The sequence below is a fragment of the Heterocephalus glaber genome, unplaced genomic scaffold (genome assembly GCF_053883595.1).
Source record: "Heterocephalus glaber isolate CG9 unplaced genomic scaffold, H.glaber_assembly_v1.0 deba00001481, whole genome shotgun sequence".
NCBI classification, from domain to species: domain Eukaryota; kingdom Metazoa; phylum Chordata; class Mammalia; order Rodentia; family Bathyergidae; genus Heterocephalus; species Heterocephalus glaber.
This window is the reverse complement of record NW_028258317.1, coordinates 56,631,365-56,654,879: the sequence shown is the minus strand read 5'-3', so window position 1 is coordinate 56,654,879 and position 23,515 is coordinate 56,631,365.

Below are 23,515 nucleotides of genomic sequence, written 5' to 3'. Positions count from 1 at the left end.
AAAAATGAAATATCTAGGAATCAATCTAACAAAGAAAGCAAAAGACCTCTACACTGAAAACTACAGCACTCTGAAAAAGGAGATTGAGGAGGATATAAGAAAATGGAAAGACATCCCTTGTTCCTGGGTAGAAAGAACCAATATAGTGAAAATGGCCATACTTCCAAAACTGCTAGATAGATTTAATGCAATTCCAATTGAGATCCCAGCCGCATACTTCATGGACCTTGAGAAAACAATCCACAAATTCATTTGGAACAAAAAGAGACCCAGAATATTAAAAGCAATTCTAGGTAACAGAGACATGGCAGGGAATATCACAATCCCCAACCAGCAAGTATACTACAAAGCTACTGTGGTAAAAAAAAAAAAAAAAAAAAAAAAAAACAGCATGTTACTGGCAAAAGAACAGACCTGAGGATCAGTGGAATAGATTAGAAGATACAGAGGCAACTCCAGACATACTCGGCCACCTCATCTTTGACAAAGGAGCCAACCACCCTCATTGGAGGAAAGATAGCCTATTTAATAAATGGTGCTGGAAAAATTGGATTTCAACCTGCCAAAGATTAAAATGAGACCCATACCTACACCATGCACTAAGCTAAGATCGAAGTGGATTAAAGATATAAATATTAAGACAGAAACACTAAACTTGCTGGAAGATAAGTTAGGTAGAACTCTTGAAGACATTGGCATAGGAAAAGACTTCATGAACAAAACCTCAATAGCACGAGAACTAGCAGAAAGAATCAACAACTGGGATCTCCTCTTATTAAAATGCTTCTGCACTGCAAAAGAAACCACCAGCAGAGCTAACAGACAACCTACAATATGGGAAAAAAATTTTAGCAGCTGTACCTCAGACAGAGGACTACTATCTAGAATATATAAAGAATTGAAAAAAATCAGACCCCTCAAATTCAAAGACCCAATTAAAAATGGGCATCTGAAATGAACAGACATTTCTCAGACAAAGAAGTAAAAGCAGCAAACAAATATATGAAAAATGTTCAACATCACTGGTTATTTGAGAGATACAGATGAAAACAACACTGAGATTCCACCTCACCCCACAAAGAATGGCTGCTATCAAGAAATCAACCAATAACAAATGCTGGCGGGGGTGTGGTGAGAAAGGAACCCTTCTCCATTATTGGTGGGTGTGTAGACTGGTGTGACCACTGTGGAAATCAGTATGGAGATACTTCAAAGAACAAGGACTAGAGGTTCCATTTGACCCAGCTATTCCTCTGCTGGGTATCTTCCCCAAAGAATTAAAAGAATCATACCACAGCGATATATGTGCACCCATGTCCATAGTGGCACAGTTTGTAATAGCTAAAGCTTGGTAGCAGCCCAAGCGCCCATCAATTGGAAACTGGATAAAGAAGATGTGGGTTTTTTTATAAAATGGAGTACTACTCAGCCATGAAGAATGAAAAACTAGAGTCATTTATAGCTATATGGATGCATAGAGAGGCCATACTCTTAAGTGAAATAAATAGGACACACATGTGTAAATACCAATAGTTTCACTGGTGTGAGAAACTAATAGTGTAAACAAGGGTTAAAATGATCAAAATGAATAATTGATAATTTGAAATAGGAAAAAAGGTCCAAAGACGAAGGGGTGAAGGGAGGGGAAGGGGAAAGGAAAAGAGGGAAAGGAAAATCTATGAGAATAGAAAAAAAAATGGAAATGATGTCTGTGTAAATAGGGAAGAGTGGAGGGGGTGAAGGGCACACAGGTAATGGGGAAAAAATAAGAACCAAGATACATCATGTACAGGTACAAACACCCAATGATAAATGTAAACAAATTGTATACCTAAAATGTACCAATAAAAGAACTTAGAAAAAAATGGAACAAAAACCATTTCACATAATAGCTAGATTTAGTAAATATAAAATAATCTTCAAAATTCTGTACCTATGTATACATACATCAAAACAAAATATAGTTTATAAAATATGCCTAAATATAATGCATAAATATAACTGAATATTTCCACTGAGTACATCAGTTAATTTGATCAATGATATTTTCATAAAATACTAGTGTGTTGTAAAAAATATCAAAATGATCGTTTATTGCCATTTTGTGCTGTCCAAAACACTGTCATTAGCTGGGTGATTTTCTTGTGATAAGAAAAAAACATTCCTTCTCACAGTGAATCAAGAAATATATTTCACTTTGGTATAAGTACTAAATCTTATTAATCAAATGACTATATATGTCAAATGATTTTTTGTAATCAAAATGCAAAGATCTGACAGAGTTAATAAGCAATTATCATAAGATCTAAATAAAGTTAACAGAATATCATACAGATAAAGTAGATTCTCTGTTTTAGGTAATCCATTTGGATAAGAAGAAGTTGGAATCTACTTGTATTTTGTAGTGAGATTGCCTGAAACCAGAGGCAAGAAGTCTAACCACAAAGAGCCTCAGATGGTCATCTATAAAATCAAGTGGAGGGGAAACAAATTTCAGATAAATAGGCAATGCCAACAGATTCAAGGAGAGACTCAGGATGCTGCCACATTGGCCCCATGGTCTACTGACTCACAGAAAGAAATAGCAGGTAGCAAGTATTCAGAAAGGCAGAAATTATAGGAAAAATGGATAACTTATGGCAAGTTGAGCAGAATAGTGATGTTCACTTTGTAGAATTTTTAGGTGACTTAAAGAAAATACATGCAACATGCATAGCCTGGTATTTGGCAAATTGATGGATAGTCAATCAGTCCTTGTCTCTCTTCTTCCTGAGCATATTTCAGTCACATCATTCTTCTGCAGCAGCGCAACATAGTTAAGATTTCCTACTTTCAAGTCGTAATAGCTTTTGACTAAAATACTAAATTCTGCATTCTCAAAGGAAGCAGTATTGCTTAAAATAAAGGGCAAAAGTTGAATTTTATCAGGAAAAATAATCTTATTCCTCTCTATATAAAACAGATATATACTGTATGTACACTTTGAACCTGAATACACTATATCTGTGATATTATCATTTCATGGCAAGTCAATTAGAAAAAAGGTGTCAGAAAAGTTTCCTTAGGAGGATAGCTATATGAAAAAATTGTTAAACAATAGACTAACAATTAAAACTCACATTTAGAGAAACATTCAGAGACAGATCTGATTGCTGCTAAAGCATACAAATGTTAATTCACACATTGAACACTATCTATTAAATACCTGCTATATGTCAAAAAAATGAAATAGACATTGAAGGAATAAAAATATACGTGGTATAGTCTATGAACTCAAGGCACTTAGAATTTATCACCAAATGTTAAAAACATCAAGTAGTAAAAAGGTTCAAGTGTTCAGAGAAAAAAAAAATTTTCTTGCTTGAATGATCAAAAAGTTTTCCTAGGGGAAATTGTGTTCTCTGCCTTTTGAAGAAGTAAACATAAATGATCATATATGAACAGTTCAAATAGGGATAATATCATGAACACATTCCTAAACACAAGACAGAGTAGTTTTAAGAGTAATAGTGAAGGATGTCTGGGAATGAAAGGAAAATTGCCTGAGTGAGAAACTGGGATTACACATGATAAAGAGTGGAATGCCAGCATGATCTCAGAAAGACTGAAGCTAGTAGAGTTCCTGTGGCTTGGGACAGTCCTTCAATTTGTCACTCTCAAAAATACTAGAAAATGCAGGGACATAGCTAGAGTTCCTGCTCCTCCCAACCCAACTACTCCTTTGCTACCTAGGATATCTAGGAATGAAACAAAACTTTCTGCCCAAATATGACAGCAAAGGAAATGTCAAAGGCACAGTGAACTTAATACTTTACTAGGTAGAGGTCTGAGGAGGAGGAGAATGAGGAAATAAAGGGTAGAAATCTAGGGACTTTAAAGTTTCAAGTCTGAATGATTCTCCATAGATTCTCTCAATTCTAATAAGGAACACCTTCATGCTCAAGCTGAGAAGAAAAAGTTGCTTTTCTAAATTTGGTTGCACAAGCTCTACAAATCATACAATAATCATTAACATGACTCTACCGACATAAGTCTATGTTTGAGACCTAAAGAAAATAAAATCAGTATATCCCATAGAAATAGAATAGTAATATTTTCAAGAACTCCTTTCATCTGAATGTTGTGTCACACACCTGTAATACCAGCACTCAAGAGGATGACATAGGAGTACTGAAAATTTGAGCCCAGCCAGGTTACATAGCTAGCTAATTCAAGGCCATCTTAAGTATGTGGTAAGACGTTAGTCAACCTTCCCCCTTCAAAAAATGGCAGTTATCTTAAAGGAATGAATATCTGAGTGTTCACATTTACAAGAAAAGAAAGAAAGAAAGAAAGAAAGAAAGAAAGAAAGAAAGAAAGAAAGAAAGAAAGAAAGAAAGAAAGGAAGGAAAAGAGAAGGAAAGAAAGAAGAAGACAGGAAGGAAGGAAGGAAGGAAGGGGAAGGAAAGAAAAAAGAAAGAAAAGTCACCTGTTTAATTTTTCAAACCCTTTTAATGATAAGATTTAAGCAGTTAAACACATGCTCCAAATTCGTTCTCCATTCTCTATGTTCATATTATATATGCTTGCATGTAAGTAGTGTACATACAAAATTGAATTCCCATAGATGGTATTTGGAAAATACATATCTTATCTAAAATTATTTAGAGAGTTTTAAATTGGAGAACTAGTAAAAGATGACAATAATGTCATTACCTAATTGTATGACATGTATATCCTTTGAGCTTTATACAACAGTAAAATAACATATCTCATTTGTTTCCAGACACAATAATTAATGGAAGGACATAAGTTAATTGAACAATAAATGTGAACTGAAAAATGGAACTCTAGGGAGATAGAAAATATTTCTCGCACTCCAAAAAGATTGGGCCTTATCTAGAAGATAATTGTCCTACAGTATGGATGGTGGAATAAGGCTGACAGGAGTTTACTGTCTTTCAAAATACAAAATGAAGCAGCTATCTGAAATGAAAAAGTGGCAGCAGATGGCTCCCGATACAGAAAGAAAAATATTTTAAACTAGTGGGACATAAATCCCTTAAAGATAACAAAGACAAAGATAGGAATAAGTCTCATTTGCTCTTTCATTTTATAATATTATTCTATTCATTTTCTCTACTAATCTAAAATATATTTGAATAAAGCAATATACCACATGTCAAATGTATTCTTCCAACATTTTTTTTCTTGATCTTCATTACTGAATTAGTGTCATCACTGGAAAAAATATAGAGAAAAATTACTTGTGTAACAGCCATCATTACTTAATAGTGGATAAATCTTCTGTCTAGATGTACAATTTATTGGATATACAGAAAAATGAAATAGGTTTTCTCACAGGTGTAATTATGAATATTGACACTGATCTATGATGTGCACCTGGCATGATTCTCACAACCTTTGCTAATGGAATGACAAATCATAAGTTTGTCCTGTAATTTATAACAGGCCAATTACTTCTAGTCCTGTCAGTCCCATTAGCTCAGAGTGTGATGCAGAGCACACATTGTACACTGGCAGTCAGCTCTGGATGTTCCTTTTCTGAACACAAGGGGACTGTGAGACATGCCTCACAAATGCAGATGATTTTGAGACTCTAACAACCTATAAGCCTCAGCCACTCCTCAATTCCTTTTTCATCACATATTTAACTTTTTCATAGGAAATTCTGTGCTTCATTCTCAACTAGGGCCAAGTCTGACTATTCTGCACTCATTAATTTGTTTATTCTCATGAACAGAATAGAGACAATCTGTACTGAATCTGTGTTCCCTCCAACTCCAGTCTTTCTTGGTGAAAGAGTTGCAATTAATGCCTTTTACTTAAAAAGTAATAAAAGTGGTTTCTTCTAACAATTTTCTTGGCAACAATTCACCTCTTTTGTGCCCACAGCATAGCATCCTAACCTTAACCCTTCCAGTTATGTCCAGGAAATAGGATAATCTCATTTTGCATGGATATCTAAAAGAAGGCATTTAAGAATGATTTAAAGTACAGTTTAGTTTGTTTTAAAATACCCTTTGGTCTACTTCCAAGCCCTAGGATCTTGGAAAAAGTATTCAATCATTTCTATCAATTTCCTTAGCAATGAACTGAAAATATTGTTAAATAAATTGTTAAAAATTCATTTTTAACCCAGAACTTCAATGAGATTTTTATGTACAATAGAGGAAGTATGGGAAATGGGCAGGGAAAGGACTTATTTGAAATTTAAATGGAATAGACACAACTTGATTTTTTAAATTCCATATAATAACAACAAAAAATAAGAAAATTAAAATGAGGTGGACACTTTTGGTATGAAATAATCATACAATAAATATTTGAACCTTGGTGTTAGGATCTTTATAGAGAGAAAATAAATAGTAATTGCATTACTAACTATAAAGAAATGATTGTGAAAGAAACAAAGCAGAGGCACTATGATGGAATTAGTATTAATTTTTAAAAAATTTAAATTAATTAATATTAATTTTTCTTTAAATTGTTGTTTACCAATGATGAGAAAACTAACTGCATTTCACTGAAATAAAATAGTGTTTGAGCAAAACAAAGTATCTTATTAAGAAATATTTTTATTTCTGGTGTTTGTATATATATGAATTTATATAAATGTATTCTTTGAAGAAAAATATTGAGAAATATAGACCACAAACCTAAAAAAAAAAGAAACTTCCATGGAGCAATAACCACTAAATACATTCATATACTTAAACACTGGTGTTTTTCACTTTTTGTCAAGATGATTACAGTTCACAAACTGTAAAAATGAATATCTCATTGCAAAAGTTAAATGTATATCTTATTAGAAAATAGTAGAACAAGGTGTAATACTTCTAAACATAAAATTAAAACCTCAGTAAATGTTCAAAGAATATTTTCATAACAGCTTGAATTAGATCTTATGCTTTGATTGTATTTTGAAAGAAATATGACCATGCCTAAAATCCTGGCACCACGAAGTATTGATGCACAATAGAGCAGGGAAGTGTCATCTTCACCATGGGGCTACCAGCCTTCTCTATTCCATATACTATGACTCTTTCATGAGGCCAAAACCAAATTCATTGCTGTAAATTAATATTGTCATTATGACATTCACATGTCATGAAGTATTCAAGCTTGACTGAATCCCATATTCCTCACTAAATTCATTGAAGTTCATCTATCAGGAGCAACTCTACATAATTTTTGGGAAAAATCATTTCACAATTAAAATTATGATTAGGTCTAGTTTTCCTGACTATAGTCCAGCTATGACATGTCGAGACATAACTCTGTTTTCACCTTTGGTCACAGCTAAGACCTATGGTCCTGGGATGTTGTGATGCTCCAGGTCAGGATTACATCAGCTGAAGACATCCTGGGGATGGACAAATTCCTAATCCACATAAGTTCCTCCTGACCTAGGATCTTCATCTGCATAAATTCCTCATTGTTCTAGGTTTATCACCACTGCCCTCTGAGTCATCTGTTACTTCCAATGTACCAAATAAAGGTGTGGAAAGATCCGGGTCTTTCATCTTTGCTGCCTGGAGCAGCATTAACCAGGCCCAAAGCTCAGTTTCTTTAAGTCCCATTTCTGTCTATATATTAATTAATTCACCTTGTGCTGTCATGGCTCGCAGGAGACTAGGACTCACTGCAGGAGTTCTAGTAATGTCCCCTCTCCCTGTTCCCTACAGTTCATCCATTTTAAGTTTATGCTAATTCAAATAAGTGTTTGCTAGAGAAAAATATGTACAACAGATTGTGAAATAATTTCAAGATATAAAGTGTAATAGCAACTAAATGTACTAAGTAGGCTTATCACTAGGACATCTATTGTATATGTGACAGCTATTTCTGAAGATTTCAAACTCTGTATCTAATAACATGTGCTTGATAATATATTCCTTGTAACTCAATGTTCTTCCTTACTTTGTTGCAGTTTCAGGCATGCATATTTTATCATTGCTCACAAATTCATAAAAATAAAAAACACTCTAGAAATCATCTGCACCAATCAGTATTCATAATGCTGTGGCAACAAATTACAGAATTGTTTTGCTTAACACAGTGAAAATTTATCATTCCAAGCAAAGCTTAGGCATCTTTCCAAAGCAGCTTCCTCCAGTGAAATGGCTGCCTTTCAGTTGCATTCAGTTTTGTGACAACTGTACTTTCATACACACTTCCAAGACCCTGTGGAAAGGAAGGATACCGCGGACCACAATTGACACACATCACTTCAGCTCTCATGTCAGCTCTCAGAGAAGTTAAAGGACAACTTCAAACTTCAAGGAAGAATAATTGTAGCCCAGGGGCTGGGAACTTATCTCAGAGGTTCTGGCACCTGCCTTGCAAGTGCAAAGTCCTGAGTTCGATCCCTGGTACAAAAAAAAAAAAAAAAATTGTAACCCAGAATTGGAGAAAAAGTAGAAATACAAGCAGGCAATAGGAATGCTTACCAAATTATCTAATGCAATACTTTAATTTTCTGGCTAACCAAACTGAGATCCAAACTAGGACCACAAAATTAGCAAGTATGAGAGAGATGAGATCATAATATTATTCACTACTAATTTCATCAAATTAGAGTATCATGAAAATTATGGCTTTTAACCTGGTTTGATAATATCAGAGAACACTTTTACATTATTTTTGACTGAGATATTAAATCAAGAATCCAAAGTGAATTTTTATTTCTGGAAATGAAGATCATTTGAGATTATTATACCTTCCAGGTAATCCCAAAACAGTCACCACAAGTATAGGTAATAATAATTATACTGAAATAAATTAATAAATTTCTCTTATGGGTTATATAAAGACTATGCTTTTGCTTCTATTATAAATGTCTTCTGTATATCCTAAAGTCAAATATTCTCCAAATGGCTAATTGAGTACTATCCAGCCCAATAATCTTTATACTTACCAGCCAGTCTCCTGAGAAGAGCAGATAAATACTGTAATTCATAGAGATAATGCAAGCTCTTAAGTGTTTAGAAGATTACAGAAATTTTGTTTTACCTGGAAGCTAAATTAGGTAATTATGATAGGGACTTGCATTTCTTTTGCATAAGCATCACAAAACTATGTAGATTACAATATTCTGAATAAGACAGGCTACCTAAACCTGAATTGGGTACATTCCAGAGACAACCAAATATTGTTATCAGTGTGGTACTTACATTATACTTTCTTGAAACATGCACAATTGGATAAAGGGCTAGGATTCCAGTCAGATATGAAAGTTAATATTTAGATAAAATTTCTACCATAATATTCTAATTGTACAGAAACAAATAAAGGCACACAAACCATACTCATTTACTTATATTTCTTTGTTTAGTTTTGCCAGTGTTTATTAATATTCACTAAGGAAATTACAAAGCAAAACACACACACACAAATCGTGAATTATAGAAAGACATCCACGCCTTAAAAATAAGTCCTCTTATTCAAAAAACAAGTTCTAGAATCCCAAATTTATTATATATGGTAACAATAGTATGCAGACAGTAACAAGTCTATAATGATATAAAAATCTACATAGAGACATTTGGTAAACTTCTGTGTTTAACCAATTCACTTGGGATGATGCTGTCTGTAGAATATCATTTTCCTGTTATAATAGTCTTAGGCCTTGATATTTAATATAAATCTGGTTTAAAAAAAAAGGCGGGGTAGATATTTTGCTGGGTTTTTTGTTGTTATTGTCATTGTTGTTTTTGAAATGCATACCTGAATATAAGAGATTTAGGTAATGAGGATCTTTATACGAGATTACGAATTTACCTTTTGCTTAGCTGATGGAGAAGGTCCCATTTAGGATCTACTTTGCAATTCCCTTTCATATTGCCTCTTTTGTTTGTGATAGTTTGAGTTTTACTTATACTCTGCTTCAGTTGTGCTTTTGCATAGAAAAAGATCAATGGACGGTGTAAAAGAAAAATTGCACTGGACCAGTTAAAACAGGCAAGGAGTATTTTAATCAAAACTGTTATAAAAAAAACAGATTGAACTCTCCTTATTCAAAAACAAAAGGCAGGAAATTTTTAAAGCTAGAGTAAGCTAGTAGAAAGTACCAAAGGGTGTTTGTTAGAGATGAGGTTTGTCAGTGGTGATTAGAGCACTAGTATTGGATAGTTGTCAAATAAGTTAACCTCTTATTTTCCTCCAGATTCTGGGTGCTATCTTTGCTGTTGACTACATACCAAGGGAATGGCTTTCTAGTCTTTGAGAATTCCTGGGTTGTAGAAGACTTACATATAAAAGGAACATGAAATTTAAAATGTTCTAAATTAAATGCTTTAATGAAAGGAAAGTCAAAAGTATATATTTAGAAAGATATCTTCTTAGAATATAGTCAAGCTGAGGTAAATCCTGGCACCATCTTGTTTAGAAGTAAAGAGATGGGTTCCTGACTTTCATACTCCCTATTGCCAAAAGTAATTGAATCAAGGAGATGGAGACAGGCAGACAGCAAAATGAGATTTTTGTAGTAAGACATGGTATAGTAAGGATTATGGAGAAGAATTAACATGTGTTTTCTAGAAGTATAAAATAAATTCCTTTCTTTCTGGATATTTTCTAGAATAAAAATTATTCTTGGAAAGGGTATAGCTGGCACTTATTTGTCTTACATTATAATTTGTAATTTTTGCATTTGTTTACATTGTTGAAGTCTTTCTTCTATTAAAGACTATAAGCATCATAAAAGAAAGGACAAAACTCTACTTTTATTAATTCATAGCTATATAATCAGTACCTAAAACAAGGTCTGCACAAAACGGATGGATGAGTGGCAGTCAGGAAGTCAAGAATTCAAAATCTGAATTTTCTGCTCTTTCCACATCATTGCAAATGGAATGCCTAAGACTTTTATTATTTTGCTTAATTTTTCATATCTGAGTTGATTCTTTTCCTTTTACGTACCTGCAGGAGACTATGGAAGAATAGAGAGATGATGTTTCTATATTAAGCCCTCGTGCTGTGGTGTAGCCCCCTCCACCACCCTGCAGTGTCACCAGCTAGAATGATTAGTTGTATTGTGTAAGAAATCATCTAAGCAGATATGATTGAATTAAAGTGAAAGTTTATTACAGAAAAGAAGCACAGCAGATGAGTCCAGAGTCAAAGTAGGTTAAGAAGCAAAGCAAAGTGCTCTATGGACAGAGATTCCAAGGAAAGGAGAGCAGAACTGGCTACTCCACATCAGGCCAGCCCAGAAGAAAGGATGGATTTCATTTTTATGGGGTCTCAAAGGACCTTCATTAATTGTTTATGTTTTTTAATGAAAGAGTTGGGTATCTGGACTGGGTGGAATATAGTTACTGAATAGGCACTAGTTTGGAAGCTTAGGGTCAGTTTTTGTTCTAAATTGTCACCATCTTTACTTGTGACCCTCTCCTATAGCTTACTCACATATTCCAAGAAATACAATGTATTTCTCACTTAACTAACAGCTAGGTTTACTTTTTCCCTCTGTTACTAATAGTTGTAGCCACCTGATTGGTTTTTTCTTCAGAATGCTAACTTCAAAGTCTTGTCAGCACCCCAGTCTCTGCAAGAGGGGATTGTGTGCATTTGTCCCCAACTCCTTCAGTGACATCACATTGGTAGTCTCTGATTGGCCGAGGGAGGACTATGTATAACACAGAAAGGGATAACCCTACAAATCAGGATTTTGCTCCTCTGAAGAAATAGTACCCACCACCCCTCTTTTTTCAGTACTAAGGATTGAACCCAGGACATTGACACTGAGCTATGTCTTGAGCCCTTTTTTATATTCTTATTGAAACAGGGTATATCTAAGTCATGAAGGTGCCCAGGCTGGACTCAAATTTCCAATCCTCCTCACCCTCCCAGAGTGCTGGGATTGGAAGTGTGCACCACTACTCTCGAATCATTAAATAATTCTAGCAGCAAGTCATTGGAATTTTTGTCCTATAGCTAAGAAATTAAACAAAAATTATTAAACAAATCTGATAGAAAAAGGAAAATAGCATATGGAAAAGAGAACCTAATTATTTTCTAATGCTAATATTTTAAAACTGTAATACAGAGTTAAAATTTAAAATAAAGTCTTTTACTCTCCCAGACCTTTGACATTTTCATGTATTATGCTTCCTAAAGAACTCTTTGGTATTTGAAAATACTTAAGGAATATAAGCTGCTAGATTGATATTTTGAAAAATAAGATTCAGAAATATTAAAAGAAAATTTAATATAGATAATAAAATAAACAATTTAGAGATACCAAAGGCACTTTTTCTTTGTTAATCATTATTATAATTTAAAAGAAACAAAAAGATCTCTGAATCTAATTTAGAAGATTTAGATACATATATCTGTTCCTTTAAAAAAACACTCATATTAGTGTAAAAGTTCAGTAAGGAAACTGACAAGGCTTGGGCATTTATAAATGGCATTGAAATATGATTTTAAATTTTTACAACTCAGAAATGTAGCCCTTGATACTAATAAATAATTTTAAAAGAAAACTGAATTCAATAGAATAAATCCAAGCCATAAAATACAATAACATAAACTAAATACTTAATTGAAGTATTAGGCTATAAAAATGTAACTTTGATATCTATATTCTTAAATGTGTCATAAAATACATGTTCAAAATTAAGATCTAGACAGAGATCAAGCCATCAACTAGAACATTGTAAAATACCAGTCACTTGGCAATTACATATGAAGAAAGATAGCTATGCAATGTTGATCAAGTTTTGTGGAGTTTAGTTCACCCATTATGTTGGACTTGAGAGTTTTATCAGCAAGGTAAAAACAAAATTTAAATGTGTTTCAAACATTGTAGATTCCTGCAGACAGAGTTAAAGACCTATTATTTCAAATCATTTCTTTTCTTAAGTGTAGCAATATTAAATTAAATGGAAAATATACTAACAAAAGTTCTGAACCCCACTTAAAAAAAAGGATGCGTTTAATACAAATAATATTTCTCCTTTCAGCAAATAATCTCAGAGAAGAAAAGCTAAACTATCACGTGAATGAATGGAGTTGCTATGATGAACAATTTAGAAAGTGTGTGTGGTCCTCAGAGACAAGAAAATATAGTCAATCATTCTGCTGCTGGAATTAGAACACTCAACAATGGCTAAGAAAGCCAGGGAGCAGTTGAACAATTGTGACTAAGTAATATAAACTATTGATCAAGTAGCTAAGTGATTCAAAAGAAAATCACTTCCAAATATGCTACTCCTCAGATTAACTCAATTCTGAAGAATATCAAAGCAGATCATCTGTAGGGGGCAAAGGAATAAAATAACATGGGCCAAATTCCAGCTTCAGTATCCATTCTTCAAATCCTCAATACTCTATCACTGTACAAAAAGGTATAATAATTCTGTGCTGCCAAAAAAAATGGTTCCCGTGATCCAGAGAAATTCAAGCTGATATCCCAGGGTACCTTTTTAAATATCTCATTCCTTCTGTTTCTTAAAACACTTAATATTCAGACAAATCCAATTTAGCCAAGTAAAAATATAGTAGACACATGAGTTTTTAAAAAAATACCACTCAGGATATGGAAAATTAATTTGAAAGAGATGGTGACAGTTGCTGTGCTTGTAGATTTATCAGCAGGATACAACACAATAAACTATTTAAACCCCTGTGCCAAATTCTCAAATATGATAAATGACAATCATTTAGTAGAGTTCACCTGAAGATTTTTCTAAACCAAGAAAAGGATGATAGCTTCGACAACCAGAGAAGATTAAAAAAAAAATGTAATTATCTACAGTCTTTTCCTCTGTTTTTATTATTTCTTTCATTCGTTCTTTTTCTCACTTCTATCCTTTTATTCTATTTTATACCATCAGTTTGAAATAACTACACATAAAGAGCAGAACTTAGAGATTAATTTATCTATATTTACAGATTTAGGGAAGAATTCTACTACCAGATCAACAAAGCATTATAATATCCTCTTATACCATATGCTCAAATAAGAACTAAATTGTCAATTAAAAAAATAAAAGCACCAGTGAGGATCATCATATTGAACCACTGACAAGTCAATCAGTCAGAAATTTAACCCTTTTTAGATCCAGATTTTAATCATTTTTAAAATTTTTTAATCTTCAGGATCTAACCCAGAGTTGCACACATGCTAGGAAAATGTTCTCCCAACTATGGAGCTGCATCCCAGCACCTTGATATTCTTGTGTATACTGCTGGGATGGCAGATGTTTCCAAAGCATGATAGTAAATTGCAGATACCAAGAGAATGCCCTGTTTCATAATCTCTCAAATGTTCTGTTCTTGCTTTGCTCCTCAAGATACCTAAACACCAGTAGAAGTCAAAAGGTCACAGAAATCTAATACAGAGAGAAAGAGAGAAAAGGAAGAATGAATTGCTGAAATTCAGTTCACTTTTAGCTCAAAATAACACATTAAAAACAATACATCATTGAATTACTAGGACAATTATTAAATAGTTCTGAAGTTTACATTTAAAACTAACTTTGAAATCCAGTCAATGAAATTTCCTTTATATCATATAATTAATTCTGTCTTGTTAGTATTGCAATTTTTATGGGAGCAGAGGGTAGTGAGGGGAGAGAAAGAGAATTAAAACAACACCTTAAATACAGAACTGTACCTCAAGTAACACAGTGAGAATTCATAAAGCAAGAACTGTGGAATCCAGTAGTCCCCTGCCAAGATGTGGAAGGACTACTGAACCACATCAGACTCTAATCAGGGAGGAAAACATGTGCATCATGTTAAATACTTGAGATTTCTGGATTTATTCCTTGTGACACTCTAGACTAGCCTAAGAAATACAGCCTGGGTAATTTGAAGCAGATGACATGAAGAAGCCTACAAGTTCAGATGTTTTAGAAATATGACTTTATTGTCTATAACCTGATCTTCCATGACTTAAGTTGTATTCAAACACTTGCCCTCATGCTAGACCTGTGGGAAACTGGGATATCAGCCTTCCTCAACTTTCATTCTCCCTCTTCTTACCAGCATTCCATTCTACACCTACCTGAGGCCTTTACCACAGCAAAATGGAAAAGGCACTTAGACATTAAGTTACCTGTCACCCTATGCTATATCACCATGTCCAATCACTAAGCCAGAGCATCTTTTAGATACAGATGTCCCTTTTCTATTCATTTATTTGTTAGGCCAATTAGGCTTTTCCTGTTAGGTTGCCCCTCTACCAGGATCCATTGCCCCTGGATGCTTTAATAGAGATTGAGCTTTCCCTCTGGGGTCAAAGAATTTCTCAGAAACAGTTGGCAGTGGTCCATGTACACACCACCACCTTCTTCCTAATCTCCCTCTTCCACTCACCTAGGGGGGAAGGGATATATTTTTGTCCAAAGCTACAATTTTCTCTTCATGACTTTGAAACATATCAGCCATTTTCCAAATCTTCTCCTTACTCTATTCTGGGATGAATTAATATGCTTTATTTATCATAATGTTTTTGAAGTTTTATAATCTGAGCTTCCTCTTGTGAATTTGCACTATTTTTTTTTAATTCCCAAGAATATTTTAGACCTGTCTCTTTGGGATCCTTTGCGGTAAATGACAGTGACCTTCTTGGGAAGATAGACTACCTACCTCTAAGAGTTGCAAAATTTTCTGCTTGTGTTTTATAAATCATTGGTTATTAGTCAGCAAGCTTCTTATTTCCAGATTGCTGCATAGACATGTAGCACAAGAAAGACATATTTGGAGTCAGTATAGATATACAGCTGCTTGCCTTTTCCTAACGTTAATGCTCAAGTAACAGCCATTACCTCTGCCTTTTTGAGCAGAAGTCCGTGGGTGGAGTTTTGCTCAGTGACCTGTTGTGACCTGGCAACTGTATAAGCTGCCTTTTGATGTCCATCTTGGACAAAGCTACTTCTATCAGTAAACCATACCTCCTCAGATATGTCACTGAAGGGCATGTCACTGATGTCCTTACTTTTTGATAGATCTAGGAGATCACTTGTTCATAAGAGTGGACAACTTCTTGGCCTGTAGGCATCAAGGAGGCAGGATTAGAAGTATTTTATAATACTTCTAATTTTATACAACTTTTAATAAGAATTTATAAGAATTTTATAATAACCTGGGGGCTGTCTAAGAGCATGGCCTGATACTTAGCAAGCCATTCCCCTGTTAATCACAAATAATCTTCAGTCTCAAGAATTTATTTGACCTGATTAAGAGTCAAAACTTATAGTTTTTGTCCTAAAGTCTTCTTCTGTTAGCATTACTATAGCTGCTATTGCCCTCAAGCAGGGTGGTCATCCAACAGCTACCTCATCTAACTTTTTTTAAAGTACACCACTGGACAGAGCTCTTGTCCTAAGCTTTGGGTGAAGACACCAAAATAAATTCCTCTATTTTCTGATATGTAGAAGGAGAAATATTTTTTTAAACCAGGTACTTCGTTATACCATGCAGCAGAATCTACCTGTTGATTAATTAGGTCAGGAAGTCCTGGAGTAGTCCCAACAGGTACAATCCATTTTGGCCTTTGCTAGAATTTGATTATTGCCCCCAGTTTTGCTTAGTAAATCTCTTCCTAACAAGGGAGTAGGTTACTGTGGGAGAATTAGAAACTCATGGTTAAACATTTGGCTTTCAAAGTTACATGTCAGAGTAGGAGTAAAATATTTCTGACTATGGTTCCCCTCAACTATAACTGTAGCTAAAGAGTTTCTTGCCATTGATCAAGGGTATGGCCTAGTGGTGAAGTCAGCGGAATCTGCAGGGGATGGGTCATGTGGTTTCTGCTGACTTATCTTGAGACATATACAGAGAGACAACTAGGTCTTGGGTACTTTGGTTGGTATTTCATGCAGAAGGAGGAGACCTGATGAGACCACATATTATCCCTTGTGAGACTCAAGTATCACTAGAGAGACATTTCTGTTGAAAGCTACGATGATGCTGGTATCTTTCATAGAAGCACCATTTTGAGCCTCTTGATGTCTCTACTAGGAGCTGAGTAGGTCTTGGGTCACATACAGAAGGAGGAGACACAATTTGAACCCACAAAGCATCCATTGTGAGACTCAAGTATTCACTGGCATCTTTCATAAAAGCATAGAAAAAACTCTACTGAGGGCTTTTTGTCTCCCTCAAAAAGGGAGACCACCCACTGGGGCCCACCTGCTCCTTTGGGTCAGGGGTCTGAGCCACTTGATAACTACCTGGTCCTTTAGAATTCCTGTGAGATTAAGGTGAAATCCCCACCACCACCTGGCCACTCCTTTAGTTAAATTGAGCCACTTGATGGCTCTCCTTAAGCAGGGTGGAACCACTTGAGAAACAATATCTCTTGAATTTACTCTGATAGCAAAAATTTTGATACTTTGTTTGAGGCAATAGAGAAAGAAACCTCCTTTTTTAAGAAAAAAAAAAAAAAAAACTTTAAAAATCCAAACAATGATGGCTCTACCTTTGACTCACAGTCACTTGAATTAAGTTTTACAGGCTATTCTTTTGTTCTGCTCCAACCACCAGGCATATGTTTCTAAATTAGCTGCATTTTGTTAGAAGAAACAAGGGAGGGATTGAGCCTAAGTCAAAAGAAAAGAGGAAGGAAGTCAACACATTCTCTAAAGTCAGAGGCTTAGCACCAATCTACAAGGGTAAGGTTTTCTTGTGACCATGAAGTAACTTGAAATCAAACATGATGGACCCCACATGGATGATTCAGAATGGGCAACCCACCATGTGAGAAGACAAGGTGGCATCCAGTCATATGACAAGATCAGATGGAAAGAAATGGACATCTAAGGGAAAAGAAATGTACAACTATGGGAAAAAGCACAGGTGAGTCACTGGGCTCAAAAGGAGTAAAGTGGGATAGGTGGCTACACAGGTAGACTACCACTTTACCAATAGCTATTTTGTGCCCAAAGAATGAGAAAGCTGAGCAGAGTATCACAGAAAACAGAAATTTGAGATCAAAAAGGCATATTAAACTCTAGGTTGCACACATCGTACCTGAATAATAGGTTCTGCATCTAGATTAATAATAGGCTCCCTGGCTGTTCTTTACTAGCTTGTAGCTACTAGCTTGTAGTGACCAAAAATGGGGAAAAGAAAAAGAGGAAATAAACTTCAAGTGGGCATGTAGGCCTCCTATGGCTGGAAGAAAAACAAAGGCTATACATTCGCACCCCATCCCACATGCTAGGAAATATAGGAAACAGTTCCTGGCACCATGTGAAATTTCCCAGGTTCTCCAGCTGAGGTGAGAAAGAGAAAAAAACAATGTGCCAAAGAGGCTTACCTTTTCTCCTGCCTGGCCAAGCCAAATGCATCAGCAGGTTTTGGAATGTTGGAGTCTTCTAGAGGGGGTTTCTAGGTTCTTTCTGTCTTGAGTAAAAAATTGGGCAAGACAAGTGCAAACAGTAGCAAAGTTTTATTAAAGGTAAGAAAAGAACCAGGCTCTGTATAGTAAGTTTGGGCTAAGTAAAAGGAGGAAACAAGTATACCCTACAGCATGAGGTTGGGCTACCGAGAAAGAGAACAGAGTAGGAAAAACTCAATGTGATCTGTCCTTTGGTATCACCCACTCCTCAGGCTGATGTCAGGTCTAGATCATCCTATGAAAAATCTGCTCAAGTTCTCCTGAGAAGTCCACAGGCAGGGCTTTCGGAACTGTTCTGCGCATGTGTTCTGTGATTTTGTAATTAATAGGTCACACCTACTTCCCCAGCCAGTTTTGTGACACTCTAATCTCCTGTCTCAGTTCTCCACTAACCCTCCTCCTACGTGGTCAGTTTAATGGTTTAAAATATTAAATACTCACTGATGACTTTAAAATTTTTATCTCTAAAATCATTCCTGTTTCAGCTGCATATTTATCTTCGTACATCACAATATTTATTTAGCATTAAAATCATTGGAAATTTAAAACATCAAAGAAAGAACTATTTCTCTCACTCCCACCTTGTGCACACATATTTACTATCTCACTCTGATTTCTTCTTTTGTATTACTGACTCATTTTCTAAACAGTTATCCAAGCCTACAGTCATATTTGATTGTCTTATTCACATTCTACATGTATTCAAGCTGACAATAATTCTGTCTACTTCATCTTTTTAAATGATGGAGTTGACATATTTCCCAGTCTGGTCTTAAATTCCAGGGCTTAATTGATCCACCTCAGCCCCCAAAGTACCTGGGAATACAGGTATGTATTACCTTACCCAGATTTCTCTACTTCATCTTTGAAACATAGTATCTCTCATTGTTTCCACCACTAACGAGTGTGGAGATTGAACCTAAAGATTCATTGATGCTAAGCAAGCACTCAACCACTGACCTATATCCTCAGCCTCTGTCTGAAATGTTAAAGTAATCTTCTGGATTGAAAGTTTGACAGCTTCATGTCCATCCGGTGGCAGCCAGAGTGATTTTTTTTTATATGCAAATCAGACTTTTACCTTCATCAACACAAACCAAAGTAAAACCTCCCATTTAATGAAAATAAAATTCAAACTCCTTTCTCACTTATCTTTATAGTTCCTTTTCCCTATATATTTCACCTTGGTCACCATCTGTATCTACATAGCAATCATAATGTTGACATAAAGGCAAACTTTTTCCTGTCTCTCAGCATTCTTTCTTCTTATATTTCTCTATGATTTACTTTTGTACCTGGGAATTTTTCCTCGTTCAGGTCTCAATTAAAATGCTTCCACCTTAGAGAGGCCCTCCCTTTTCATCTACCTCCTTATTTAGCTATCCTATTTCCTTATATCATATTTTATTAAATTTATTGATGTATAATTTATCATATCTGTTTACCTGTTCATTGTCTGTCTTCCCTTCCCCAATACATGTAAGAGCTGCCTTCTGTACTAATTTTTATATTGCTGATATCTAAAAATTGTGTTACATTTTCAGATATTTAGCAGTTGTTTTTGATGCCAGAAATTTTATAACCAGCTAGGAATGGCAGTTTCAGTGGGCATGTAAGATGGCTGTACTTAAAACAACAACAATAAAAACTCCAATATTCAGGTGAGGGAATATCAGGGAAAGATTTGAACTTTGAAATTAAAATTTTCATTATCTAGAGACCAATGTACAAGTAGAATGCTTTTTTTAAAGAAATAGAAATAATATCTAGGAGGCATACATATCTTATAAGCATAGAGATCTCTGCACAAGGAATTCAATTTCTATAGCTTCTATCTTTTCACCTTTTAAGAATTTGAAAAATAGTATTGAGAATACAATTTTTTTAGGTATTGCATCAGTTGGTGAAGCTATCACAACAGCTAAAATAGACAGAACCCTGGTCCCCATGGAACTTTAACTATTCTTTTCCTTATTGTCTCTCTGAATATGCTGGTTAATTTTGATTATCAATTTGACAGGATGAAGAGACTCTTGGAGAGAAGATTGTATTATGAGGTCACTTTATCACTGGACTAACCGATTGATGAGGTCATGGCTAAACTGTCTGTTAGGAGCTGGGGCCTGGTTGGAGGAGTAGGTCAGAGGAACGTGACCTTGAGGATGATACCTGATCCTGGGCCCTTTCCTCTCTGGTTTACCACTGCTCTCTGCTTCTTGGCCTTGATGAATAGAGCAGCTTTCCTTAGCCATGCCCTTCTACCATATTTGTCTTGGAACCAACCATGATGGACTGAAACCAAGAGCCAAAAAAACCTCTCCTCTTCAAAGTTATAGGTGTTAGATGCTTTGCAATGGGGTATGAAACAGCACACTAGTTACCAGAATATAACATCCATCACAGCAAGAACCTCATCAGTTCTGTGCATAGCTATATGTCCAGCAACAGCCACAATAAATGCCTGTGTAATAAATAAGCGTTCAGTAAATTTATTAAAGCATATGTACTGAAAAAAAATAATAAAAGAAGGCCTGTACACTGCTGAACATAGTACCTGGCACATTTTATACAGTTAATGTACACTTTGAGTAACGGTAACATACTCCTTACCATCTCTCACCTCCTCGGCAACTGACTTCATATTTCTACTTCTTAAGGTGTTGTCACTATCCTATTCTACCCACACTCGACCAAATGATACAGTGCATCACTTTTAATTAACATCCAGGTTAAATTTCAATTGTATAATTATAATAATCTGTCAATTATATAATTGTCAATAATCTGTTATTTAGAACGTTTGGAACCAATGGAACAAACAAAACTCTTTCTATAGCAAGTGTTAAGAAATGCCTCCTGCACCTCCCCAGCAAGAGGCAGCTTTGTTCTTTGCTCCCTTAAACTGACACCCCCTCAATAGAGGGACAACTCAAAACCGATGACTTCAAAGTTGGCTAACTTACAGGCTTCATACCAGCCAGCTATGTGTACCACTACGTGTACCACTGTGTACCACAGTGCACATAAAAGAAAGATCTTTTCGCAGACATTACCTACAGGAAAATTCTCTCCGAGTTTTTTCTGGAAAGAAGGAAGAAAGAAAACAACAGAAAAGATTAACCCAGTTGCATAGAGAGCAGTAAAGACTCTGGTGCTATCACAGGTTTGCTTTATGGCTCCCTCCAGAGCAGGCTTGCATCAAGTCCTCATGCTGTGAGATCAAGGCATTGTTGCCCTGGCTGTATTTGGCTGACTGGTTATTTCACTTTCTTTTTGCTCTACGCACCTTATTCTGAATCCCCTTGTGAGGTGAAAACAATCCAGAAAGAATTAGACTGCCATACAGGACTCGTTATTTAATTTTCTCTTTCTGAATAATTCATAAAGGAGATCTTAGCAACTTGCCTTTTCTGTGAGGTTTTCTCATATCCAGTTTCCTCCACACAATGTCTTTCTTCAGTAAACTCAGAAGCTCTGGGTTCTGATTCTCCTCTTGACTTAATCTAAGATGAATGTCAGGTTTCAAGGTTTGATCCCAGAAGTCTCTGGTGCAATCAGGTGTGCCACTCAAAGCCTCACAGTCATCCCACAATTATTTCTGGCCCCTCCCTTGCTCAGGCTGTGCTGGAGCTATTGTCTTCGTCCCATGTGCTCAGCTTGAGTCCTACACATTCCTTCAGTCTGCCTGGACACCCTGACCCAACCCACTCACTCCTTTGCCTGCACCATAGAGTGATGTCTATAGCCCACCTATTAGTTGTCATTTCTTATTGCAACGCTGTATTTATTATCTCCATGTTATTCATTTTAAACTCTACTTTAGTAGCCAAAGAGCTATGCACTTAAACCTTCCAATAATCTAGATTATTTGTCCATTCTCCAGAAAAAAACAGAATGATCATGATCCATTTGTCTATCTATCCACTCCCCGTCCCCCAAATAAGACCTAGCTGGAAAATCATCAGCCATGGGTCTAGAGATCAAAAATGCCAGTCCCAATCAGCCTATCTTTGCCTTACTTGCAATCACTAGTCTCCTAGTCAGTGGCTACTCCGTAAGGCAGGTAAGGCAAGGGCAGGCTGACTGGCGCTGGCATATTTTATTCATTAAGTTTATTGGTACATTTTAGGTATACAATATCTGATTATTTTCTCTCTTTTTTTTCCAGTTAGGTCTTATTTTTCAAGGAAACACAGTATGAAAGCATAAATCCACATTTGATTTCCATATATACAGGTTCCTCATTCACAGATTCAACAACAGTGAATCGAAAATGTTAAACAAATTTGTGTTTGTGCTAAACACCTACAGACTTTTCCTCATCATTAAACCCTAAACAATACAACTGATTACGTATTTACATTGTATTCATAAAATAAGTAATCTAGACATGATTGAAAGTATACCTGAGGACATATCTATCATACATGCAAATAGTATGCTATTTTACAGAAGGGATTTGAATATTGATGGATTTTGATGTCTTCACAGGATTCAGGGGGTGTCCTGGAGACAGTTCCCCCCAGGGACAACTCCCACCCCCACTCTGTGTGTGTGTGTGTGTGTGTGTGTGTAAAGAGAAAATAATAGGACAGGGAGGATTTATCTTCAGGAATTAGCTCATGTGTTTGTGGAGCCTTAGTAAATTCAAAATCTGCAGGGTAGTCTGACAGGCGAGAGATGAATAAAGATTTGCCTCTTGAGCCCAGAGGCAGTTATCTGACAGAATTCCTTCCCGCTTCAGGGGTGATCAGGCTTCATTTTATTGAAGCCTTCAACTGATTGGATGAGACTCACCCATATGCTGCAAGGGAATCTGTTTTATTCAAAGCCCATCAATTTAAATGTAATTTTACCTAGGAAAAATACCCTCACACAAACACCTACAATGCCTGCCAAATACCTGGGCATTGTGTCCAGCCAAGTGGACATATAAAATTAACCACCACACAGAGCAATGTCATTTGTGTCTAACAAGAACCCCACAAGCCTCCATCGTATGACCTCTCCCCCTCTTTTCCTCAGTCATGGATTGTGTCATGCTTCTTGTGAAAAATATTGGAATGTTCTGTGTCAATGGTATAGTTCCCTTTCTTTCCTCTAGTCCCATCCATCCTTCATTCATTTGTAGCTTTCCCAAGGATTCCATTCCAGACA